The sequence below is a fragment of the Heptranchias perlo genome, unplaced genomic scaffold, assembly GCF_035084215.1.
Source record: "Heptranchias perlo isolate sHepPer1 unplaced genomic scaffold, sHepPer1.hap1 HAP1_SCAFFOLD_122, whole genome shotgun sequence".
Taxonomy (NCBI): Eukaryota; Metazoa; Chordata; class Chondrichthyes; order Hexanchiformes; family Hexanchidae; genus Heptranchias; species Heptranchias perlo.
The window spans coordinates 645440-656306 of record NW_027138451.1 but is presented as its reverse complement, the minus strand read 5'-3'; the positions used below and the strand labels follow the sequence as shown (position 1 = coordinate 656306).

General features: G+C 43.4%; 1 non-coding gene across 1 annotated transcript; it reads left to right on the top strand.

Moving 5' to 3' along the window:
- Positions 1 to 312: 312 nt before the first annotated feature.
- trnai-uau (transfer RNA isoleucine (anticodon UAU)) lies at positions 313 to 408 on the top strand. The gene is made up of 2 exons: positions 313 to 350; positions 373 to 408. It is a non-coding gene; the product is annotated as a tRNA-Ile (tRNA).
- The last annotated feature ends 10459 nt before the right edge of the window (positions 409 to 10867 follow it).

Genomic DNA, 10867 nt, shown 5'->3' with positions numbered 1-10867 from the left:
TCCCACCCTTTGCGAATGGAAGCCGAGGTGAAGTGAAAACAACACACATGGAGAAAAGATGTTGTGCAGATCGAAGCTGAATATGAATTTATCGCAATTCACGCGATGTCATGAATGCAGAATGAAAATCCTGCTACATTGGGCGTTAATCGAACACTTGCTTCGTGTGTGGCAGGAAATAATTCGATTTCCAAAACAGCAATGCCCAAGTGGCAGGTGGCGGCATGTGTCCACTTGGAAACCTGCCTGAAAGAATATGCAGTCTTACAGGCCGAAAATGAGTGTGTTTGATGAGACTACTAAACCAACGCGGCTCCAGTGGCGCAATCGGTTAGCGCGCGGTACTTATATAACAGTATTCAGGCTCAAGAAATGCCGAGGTTGTGAGTTCGAGCCTCACCTGGAGCAGTTTAACCTTTTGCTTCTAACATTTCCACCGGAGTTCAAGGGACAGCTGGTCTGTTCCCTGAAGCATCTCCTTCTTCGTGTTCTCATGTGGGCACTGGAACATAAGGGTGAACTCTATGACATGTCACAAGTGTTGTCAGCAGCTAAATGTGTTTACAACGCGCAAGACGCGTCATGCCACCAGCTGTTTGACCTGGCCGTCCGCCACAAATGCACTTGTTTATGCCCCAGTATAACTATCGGGGACTTTCCAGACTCTGAGGACTTCACCGAGGACTGCGAGTGCATCCGGTGCCTTGGAGAACCACAGGCTCAAGTACCAGCCGTCGACTTCAGGGGTCCCCGACGGGCAGACGCACGTGAGCTTGTGATTGATTGTTTGTCTGTTACAATACTTGTATGTTATAAGTGTTACAATAAAGTAGTACCTTTTACTTTCGCCTGTGTACTATATTGTCTCAGATCCAGAACCTGTATTTAAAACAAAACACTACACAATACGACAGTGTAACCCTGCGATAAAACAATACACAGATTCGAGATAGAATTTACAGAAACGGGCCATTCGCCCCAACTGGTCTCTGCTGGTGTTTATGCTCCACACAATATTCCTCCAACTCCAATCTCATCTAAAACTATCAGCATATCTTTCTGTTCCTTTCTCTCTCGTGTACTTATCTAGCGTCCCCTTACATATTTCTAAGATATTCTCCTCAACTACTCCATGTAGCTGTAAGTTCCACATTCTCACGACTGTCTGAGTAAAGATGTTTCTCCTGAATTCCTTATTGAAGGTATTGGTGACTATTTTCTACTGATCACCCGAAAATTTCGGCTCCCCGTAAGTTGAAACATCTTCTCTATCCCCACCTATCAAACCACGACATAATTGTAAAGACCTCGACCAGGTCACCTCTTAGTCTTCTCTCTTCTAGAGTGAAATGTCCCACACTGTACAGTCTTTCATGATAGGTATAACCTCTTAGAATTGTTATGATCCTCGTGAATATTTTATTTTCGTTCTCCAGTGCTTCTATATCCGTTTCCGTAATATGGAGACCAGAACAGTGCAGGCCTAAAACGTCATCATTGAGAGCGGTTCTTCAATCCAGATCAAAGGGAATTCAGGATTGAGAAAGTCGGGGTGGACCGGCGCCACTCGCTTAACAGGAAGTGTCGGGGCGGCAGTTGCCTTTCATGGACATCAGCTTGGATTTTTGTTTCACCCACAGCGTCATTATTATGGAGCCCTCATCTGAAATAAAAATCTGGGGGAACACAGCGTCATTATTATGGGGCCATGATCTGAAATATAACTCTGGGGGAACACAGCATCATTATTATGGAGCCATGATCTGAAATATAAATCTGGGGGAACACAGCATCATTATTATGGGGCCATGATCTGAAATATAACTCTGGGGGAACACAGCATCATTATTATGGAGCCCTGATCTGAATTATAACTCTGGAGGAACACAGCATCATGATTATGGAGCCCTGATCTGATATATAACTCCTGGGGAACACAGCATCATTATTATGGAGCCCTGATCTGAAATATAACTCCTGGGGAACACAGCATCATTGTTACGGAACCCTGATCTGAAAAATATCTTTGGGGGAACACAGCATCATTATTATGGAGCCCTAATCTGAAATATAACTCTGGGGGAACACAGCATCATTATTATGGAGCCCTGATCTGAAATATAACTCTGGGGGAACACAGCATCATTATTATGGAGGCTTGATCTGAAATCTAACTGTGGGGGAACACAGCATCATGATTATGGAGGCCTGATCTGAAATAGAACTCTGAGAGAACTCAAGCTCAGAACCTTTCAAATGTCGTTACAGTCTTGAACTAAAAGTCCAATGTGCTTTCCGTCGCGCCACAGAGCCCAATATATTTTACCTCTTCTTTCACTCTGTTCTTGTGAATCTGGGGACGATCTGATGTTGGGCAAACTTTTGTAAATATCTAAATTCTCCCTATTCCATTTTAATCAACAATTTCGTTCATATATTTCACACCAAGCTTGTTGTTGTAGTTAGGAGCAGGAGTAATATGTCAGGAGAAATCAGCTTTTGCTGGAGGTAAATATAAATCACCACTGAGCAGGAAATGCTCATTTGGTAAATATCATTCACAAATCATCCTAAAAAAATGGAGCACAGTGTGGATAGAAATTCGGGAAATAATTATAGTCGTCAAAATAATATTCGAGCTACACTCGCCTTGCATTAAACAAGAGAGGAATTAATTGCGGGGAATATTTGTGCAATGAGTTACTTCACCAGACGGTTGCTTTTATTCCTTGTAGAGAAACACCAACAATTATGAGGAGATGCACAGACTGAATATCTGGGGCTCAATTCCATTGGATTTTCAACAGTCAGTATAATAATTTACAATTATTGATAAGGAAACCCGCAATCTTATTATTTAGCAGTGAGGACACAGATATTAAAAACGAGTGGCCCGACTGCTTCGGACTCATTCCCAAGAAATGACCGGACCAGAGGGGTTTAGAATTTCGCAAAACGGAGACTGGACATAGCAGAGTGTCCCAGACTCTGATCTGAGAATTGGACCTTCACTTGGTGTAAAATGGGTCACTCACTGAAAGAAATAAACCAGCATCAGCCCCGAAAAATCAACGAGTTCCGATATTAAGTGACGGCCCCGATAACCATTCAATTCTCAGACAGAGGCTGTTTTGGGTTTGACAAACTGTGAAACAGAGAAGGGTGGGATGATATAAAGTATTGTAAATTATCTATTTTAGTTTCAGATTTACAGTTTCTCTTCAATTGTTACTGACAGGAGCGGCTGTAACGGAGCTGACTGGCTGAGTAACAAGCTGCGATCAGTCATTGGCCTGTGCTCCAAACCAGCTCGTTGGACCTGCTCATTTCAGCTCACTTCATTCTCAGCTACCGGGAAAATTACTGAAAGAGAAGTTGTGAATAACAGCTGGAAAAAAAACAATGGTCTCTACATTGGTGGTCTGAGCTCTCCAACGTACAGCAGTTAAGGGACTCGGTGAGTTTGATGTTCAGAGACAACACAGCACAGTTTCAGTCGTGCAAGCTCCATCCACTTATATTCATAGAATCACAGAAAGGTAAAAGCACGGAAGGAGGCCATTCGGCCCATCGAGTCTGCGCCAGCTCTATTCAAGAGCAATCAAGCTCGTCTCACTCCTCCGCCCTATCCCCGTAACCATGCAAATTCTTTCCCTTCAAGTACGGATCCAGTTCCCTTTTGAAGGCCATGATTGAATCTGCCTCCCCCACTCCCTCGGGCAGTGCATTCTAGATCCGAACCACTCTCTGTGCAAAAAAGATTTTCCTCATGTCACCATTGGTTCTTTTGCCAATCACCTTGAACCTATCTCCTCTGGTCCTTGACCCTTCCGCCAATGGGAATAGCTTCTCTCAATCTGCTCTGTCTGGACCCGTCATGATTTTGAAGAAGGTGGATGATTTTGAAGAATGACTTGTTAGAAGGATTATAGGGGAGAGTAGAATGTTTTTCAGTGGGTGGTGGGGATCTGGAATCACTGCCTGGAAGGTTGGAAGAGGCAGAAACCCTCATCGCGTTTAAAAATTACGTGGATATCCACTTGAACTGCCTTAACTTATAAGGCGAGAAACCAAATGCTGGAAAGTGTGATAAGGCTGGACAGCCCTTATTTCGGCCGGCACAGACACGATGGGCCGAATGGCCTCCTTTTGTGCGTTAAATTTCTATCATTTCTATGATTCTATTTTGTTTCTTTTTCATGTGTTCCCGACACCAACTGTGTTAACTGATCGTTTCCTTGAACGACAGAGTTTTCTGTCGCACTCACAGCTCAGCGAAGGGCGGTTTTCAAAATTAAAGCCGCAACTATAATGTTAAATATAGATAATGCCAAGAAATTAGTTTTATTTCTGTTCTTCCCCAGATAAATGTGTTATTTAGCGAGTGATCAGAAGACCGTTGATTTGTCTTTCTCACACCCTGCAATCTTGTGTTTGTGCAGAGTGTGATATTTGATGTCCCCTCTTCCCATTATATTGTGGGCAGTGTTTGTTATTCAGACTCAGAGGGTGATATTTGAAGTCCGCTCTTCCCATTATATTGTGCGCAGATTTTGTTCTTCAGACTCAGAGGGTGATATTTGAAGTCCGCTCTTCCCATTATATTGCGGGCAGGGTATTTTCTAAATGGTAAAAAGTTAAAAACAGTGGCTGTCCAAAGGGACTTCGAGGTTGAGGGACAGAGATCATTGAAGTGTCATGAACAGGTGCAGAAAATAATCAAGAAGGCAAATGGAATTCTGGCCTTTATATCTCGAGGACTGGAGTACAAGTGGGCAGAAGTTATGCTGCAGCTATTCAAAACCCTGGTTAGACCGCACCAGGAGTACTGTCAGCAGTTCTGGGCACCGGACCTTCAGAAGGACATATTGGCCTTGGAGGGAGTGCACCGTAGGTTTACTAGAATGATACCCGGACTTCAAGGATCAATTTACGAGGAGAGATTACACAAATTGGGGTTGTATTCTCTGGAGTTTCGAAGGTTGAGTGGTGGTCTGATCGAACTTTATAAGATTTTAATGGGAACAGATAGGGTGGATAGAGAGAAACTATTTCAGCTGGCTGGGGATTTTACGAGTCGGGGACACAGTGTAAAAATCAGAGGCAGACCTTTCAGGAGCGAGATGAGAAAAACATTCTACACAAAAGGGTAGTAAGAGTTTGGAACTCTCTTCCGCAAACGGCAATTGATATTAGCTGAATTGCTAAATTTAAATCTGAGACAGATAGATTTTTGGCAACCAAAGGTATTAAGGGATTTTTTTTTATTCATTGATGAGATGTGGGCGTCGCTGGTGAGGCCAGCATTTATTGCCCATCCCGAATTGCCCATGAGAAGGTGGTGGTGAGCCGCCGTCTTGAACCGCTGCAGTCCGTGTGGTGACGGTTCTCCCACAGTGTTGTTCGGAAGGGAGTACCAGGATTTTGACCCAGTGACGTTGAAGGAATGAAGATATATTTCCAAGTCGGGATGGTATGTGACTTGATGGGGAACGTGCAGGTGGTGTTGTTCCCATGTGCCTGCTGCTCTTGTCCTTCTAGGTGGTAGAGGTCGCGGGTTTGGGAGGTGCTGTCGAAGAAGCCTTGGCGAGTTGCTGCAGTGCATCCTGTGGATGGTACACACTGCAGCCACAGTGCGCCGGTGGTGATGGGAGTGAATGTTTAGGGTGGTGGATGGGGTGCCAATCAAGCGGGCTGCTTTGTCTTGGATGGTGTCGAGCTTCTTGAGTGTTGTTGGAGCTGCACTCATCCAAGCAAGTGGAAAGTATTCCATCACACTCCTGACTTGTGCCTTGTAGATGGTGGAAAGGCTTTGGGGTGTCAGGAGGTGAGTCACTCGCCGCAGAATACCCAGCCTCTGACCTGCTCTCGCAGCCATAATATGTATAAGGCTGGTCCAGTTAAGTTTCCTGTCAATGGTGATCCCCAGGATGTTGATGGTGGGGGATTCGGCGATGGTAATGCCGTTGAATGTCAAGCGGAGGTGGTTAGACTCTCTCTTGTTGGAGATGGTCATTGCCTGGCACTTATCTGGCGCGAATGTTACTTGCCACTTATGAGCCGAAGCCTGGATGTTGTCCAGGTCTTGCTGCATGCTGGCTCGGACTGCTTCATTATTTGAGGGGTTGCGAATGGAACTGAAAACTGTGCAATCATCAGCGAACATCCCCATTTCTGACCTTATGATGGAGGGAAAGTCATTGATGAAGCAACTAAAGATGGTTGGGCCGAGGACACTGCCCTGAGGAACTCCTGCAGCAATGTCCTGGGGCTGAGATGATTGGCCTCCAACAACCACTACCATCTTCCTTTGTGCTTGGTATGACTCCAGCCACTGGAGAGTTTTCCCCCTGATTCCCATTGACCTCAATTTTACTCGGGCTCCTTGGTCCCACACTCGGTCAACTGCTGCCTTGATGTCAAGGGCAGTGACTCTCACCTCACATCTGGAATTCAGCTCTTTTGTCCATGTTTGGACCAAGGATGTAATGAGGTCTGTAATGGCATCATTACCCTGTTTACAGGTATTGTCTCATCATCAGCATCATGACACTGTTAAAAGAGAATCTCACCATCAGCATCATGACCCTATTTTTTTTAAAAGTCTGACCATTAGCATCATTGCCCACTTTAAAAAGCATCATGACCATGTTTAAAGAGAGATTCTCTCCATCTTCATTATGACACTGTTTAAAAGGAGCCTCACCATGAACATCACGACCCTTTTTAAAGAGTGTCTCACCATCAACATCATGGCAGTGTTTATAGAGAGTCTCACTATCTGCCTCATCGCCCTGTTCAGATTGAGTCTCACTATTGGCATCATGGACTGTTTCAAGAGCGTGTTTCACCATCAACATCATGACCCTGCTTAATGAGCGTATCTCTCCATCAACATCACGGACAGGTATAAAGAGAAAGTGGTACATATCGGTACCTACGACATAGGTAAAAAGAGGAACCAGGTCTTGCAAGCACAATATAAGGAAATAGGAAATAAGTTAAAAAGCAGGACCTCACGGGTAATTATCTCAGGATTACTCCCAGTGACACGTGCTCGTGTGTATCGGAGTGGGAGAATGGGCCAGATGAATGCGTGGCTGCAGGGTTGGTGCAGGAGGGAGGAATTTAAATTCCTGAGGAATTGAGACCGATTCTTGGGAAGGTGGGACCTGTACAAGCCGGATAGATTGCTTTTCAACAGATCCGGGGCTCATATCCTCGCAGGGTATTGCTACTGCTGTTGGCGAGGGTTTTAACTGGAGTGGCAGGGAGATGGGAACTTGAGCGGGGAATCATAATAGAGTAAAGTTGAAAGCAACAAGGGAGAGGAGGATCAAGAGAAATTTACAACACAATCAGTACAAATGGTTGTTCAAGAACAAGTGAAAGGGAAAAGCGTAGAGCAGCAGAAATAAAATGTACTTTTGGCACTACAGATAAAGTAAAAACTAGAAGGTGTAAAGCGATTAATCCAGCATCATAGCTAAAGGTCAGGCTGGGGTGTGTGGCCCAACTAAGAGTTCGATATACAAATACACGGAGTAGAAGGAATAAATTAAATGAACTACAGGTACAAATTCAAATTGGAGGTATGATATGATATGATAGCTATTACGGAGACATGGCTGCAGGAGGTGACGAAAGTAGTGGTCAGGGGAATGTCAGTGGATGTTATTTATATGGACTTCCAGAAGGCATTTGATACGGTCCCACATAAGAGACTGTTAGATAAGATACAAGCCCATGGAATCGAGGGGAAAGTACGGATTGGTTAGGAAGTTGGCTGAGCGAAAGGAGACAGAGAGTGGGGATAATGGGAAGGTACTCACATTGGCAGGATATAACTAGTGGAGTCCCGCAGGGATCTGTCCTGTGGCCTCAATTATTCACAATATTTATTAACGACTTAGATGAAGGCATAGAAAGTCTCATATCGAAGTTTGCCGATGACACAAAGATTGGTGGCATTGTAAGCAGTATAGAAGAAAACATAAAATTACAAAGCGATATTGATAGATTAGGTGAATGGGCAAAATTGTGGCAAATGGAATTCAATGTAGACAAATGTGAGGTTATCCACTTTGGATCAAAAAAGGATAGAACAGGGTACTTTATAAATGTTAAAAGTTAAAAACAGTGGATGTCCAAAGGTACTTCGGGGTTCAGGAACATCGATCATTGAAGTGTCATGAATAGGTGCAGAAAATAATCAAGAAGGCAAATTGAATGTTTGCCTTTATATCTAGAGGACTGGAGTACAAGGGGGCAGAAGTTATGCTGCAGCTATACAAAACCCTGGTTAGACCGCACCTGGAGTATTGTGATCAGTTCTGGCCACCGCACCTTCGGAAGGACATATTGGCCTTGGAGGGAGTACAGCGTAGATTTACTAGAATGATACCCGGACTTCAAGGGTTAAGTTACGAGGAGAGATTACACAAATTGGGGTTGTATTCTATAGAGTTTCGAAGGTTAAGTGGTGATCTGATCGAAGTTTATAAGATATTAAGGGTACAGATAGGGTGGATAGAGAGAAACTATTTCCGCTGGTTGGGGATTTTAGGAGTAGGGGGCACAGTCTAAAAATCAGAGGCAGACCTTTCAGGAGCGAGATTAGAAAACATTTCTACACACAAAGGGTTGTAGAAGTTTGGACTCCCTTCTGCAAACGGCAATTGATACTCGCTCAATTGCTAAATTTAAATCTGAGATCGATAGTTTTTTGGCAACCAAAGTTATTAAGGCATATGGGCCAAAGGCAGGTATATGGAGTTAGATCACAGATCAGCCATGATCTTATCAAATGGTGGAGCAGGCACGAGGGGCTGAATGGCCTACTCCTGTTCCTATGTTCCTATGAATGGTCAGGATTGGGAACTAAATGTACCGGGTTATAAGTTTTACTGGAGAGACAGCGAAAATGGAAGAGGTTTAGGAGTATCCTTATTAATCAGAGATGAAATCACTTCAATGATAAAGGATGATATAACCAGAGGTAAGCACCAAATAGGGACCTTATGGGTTGAATTGAGAAATAGGAAATGATCTCAGGCTGTGGTGCGAGTTGTCTATACGACTGCTGGCAGTAGCTCTGAAGTGCTGGATTGTATAAATCCAGAGATCAGAAATGCGTGTAACAAAGGCATAGTGGTCTTAATGGTAAAAGCAGACAAGCAACTATCAGAAAGGTAGTGAATTTCTTGATTGTGTCCAGGATAGTTTTCTACAGCAGTATGTCCGAGAGGCAACAAGGGGGCAAACCATCCTGGATTTAATAATGACGAATGAACCAGATTTAGTTAACAGCTTAACTGTGCTTGAACATCGATCCAATAGCGATCATAACATGATCGAGTTCAAGTTGTGTTTGAAAGAGAAATAAATGAATCAGCTGCTAAGATTCTAGACTGGGTAAGGCAGACTTCAATGGGATGAGACAGAGACTGTCCACAGTAAACTGGGCAAATCTGTTAATGGGTAAAACGACTGACGATCAGTGGGAAATGTTTAAAGAAACATTTAATGTGATACAGAACCGGTTTCTACCTCTGAGGGGCAAGAACTGCACTTGCCAAAAAAACAGCCATGGACAACTGAAGAGGAAAGGGACAGTATAAGACATAAGGAAAGGACATAAAAAAGCAAAAAATGGTACAGATCCTGGCGAATGGGAAAGATATAAAGTTCAACAAAGGGTCACAAAACAGATAGTAAGAGGTGCAACAAGGGCGTATGAAAATATACTTGCAAGGGATATCAAAACCAATACGAAGAACGTTTATAGTTACATTAGGCAAATGAGGGTGGTCAGGAGCAGTGTTGGCCACCTAAAAACTGAACGTGGTGGATATTGTCATTGACAATGGGGAAACGGCGGAAATGTTGAATAATTACTTTGCGTCAGTATTTACAGTTGAAAAATAGATGCCAGAAATCCCAAGAAAACTAATATTGAATCAATACAATTAACACAAGTAAAACTACAGTAATGTAAAAAATAATAACATAAAAGAGTGACAAATCCCGAGGACGAGATGATTTTCATCCCAGGGTTTTAAAGTGAGCACATTGCAGATGCCCCAAATATAATCTTTCAAAGTTCACTAGTTTCAGGAAACGTCTCCGCAGATTCGAAAATTGCATCTGTTACTCCGACTTTTAAGAAAGGAGAGAGAGGGAAACCAGCGAATTATAGATCAGTTAGCCTAACATCTGTTTTTGGGAAATTTCTTGTGTCTATAATTAAGGATAGGGTGACTGAACACCTCGAGAATTTTCAGTTAATCAGGGAGAGCCAGCATGGATTTGTGAAAGGTAGGTCGTGCCTGACATACCTGATTGTTTTTTTTTGAAGAGGTGACTGAAGTCGTGGACAGGGGAATGTCAATGGATGTTATTTATATGGACTTCCAGACGTCATTTGATAAAGTCCCACGTAAGAGACTGTTAGCTCAGATAGAAGCCGATGGAATGGAGGGAAAAGTACGGGCTTGGTTAGGAAGTTGGCCGAGCGAAAGGCGACAGAGAGTCGGGATAATGGGTAGTTGCTCACATTGGCAGGATGTGACTCGTGGAGTCCCGCAGGGATCTGTCTTGGGGCCTCAATTATTCACAATATTTATTAACGACTTAGATGAAGGCATCGAAAGTCTTATATCTAAGTTTGCTGATGACACAAAGATTGGTGGCATTGAAAGCAGTGTAGATGAAAACATAAAATTACAAAGGGATATTGATAGATTAGGTGAATGGGCAAAACTGTGGCACATGTGAGGTCATCCACTTTAGACCAAAATAGGATAGAACAGGGTACTTTCTGAATAGTAAAAAAGTTAAAAACAGTGAATGTCCAAAGGGACTTAGG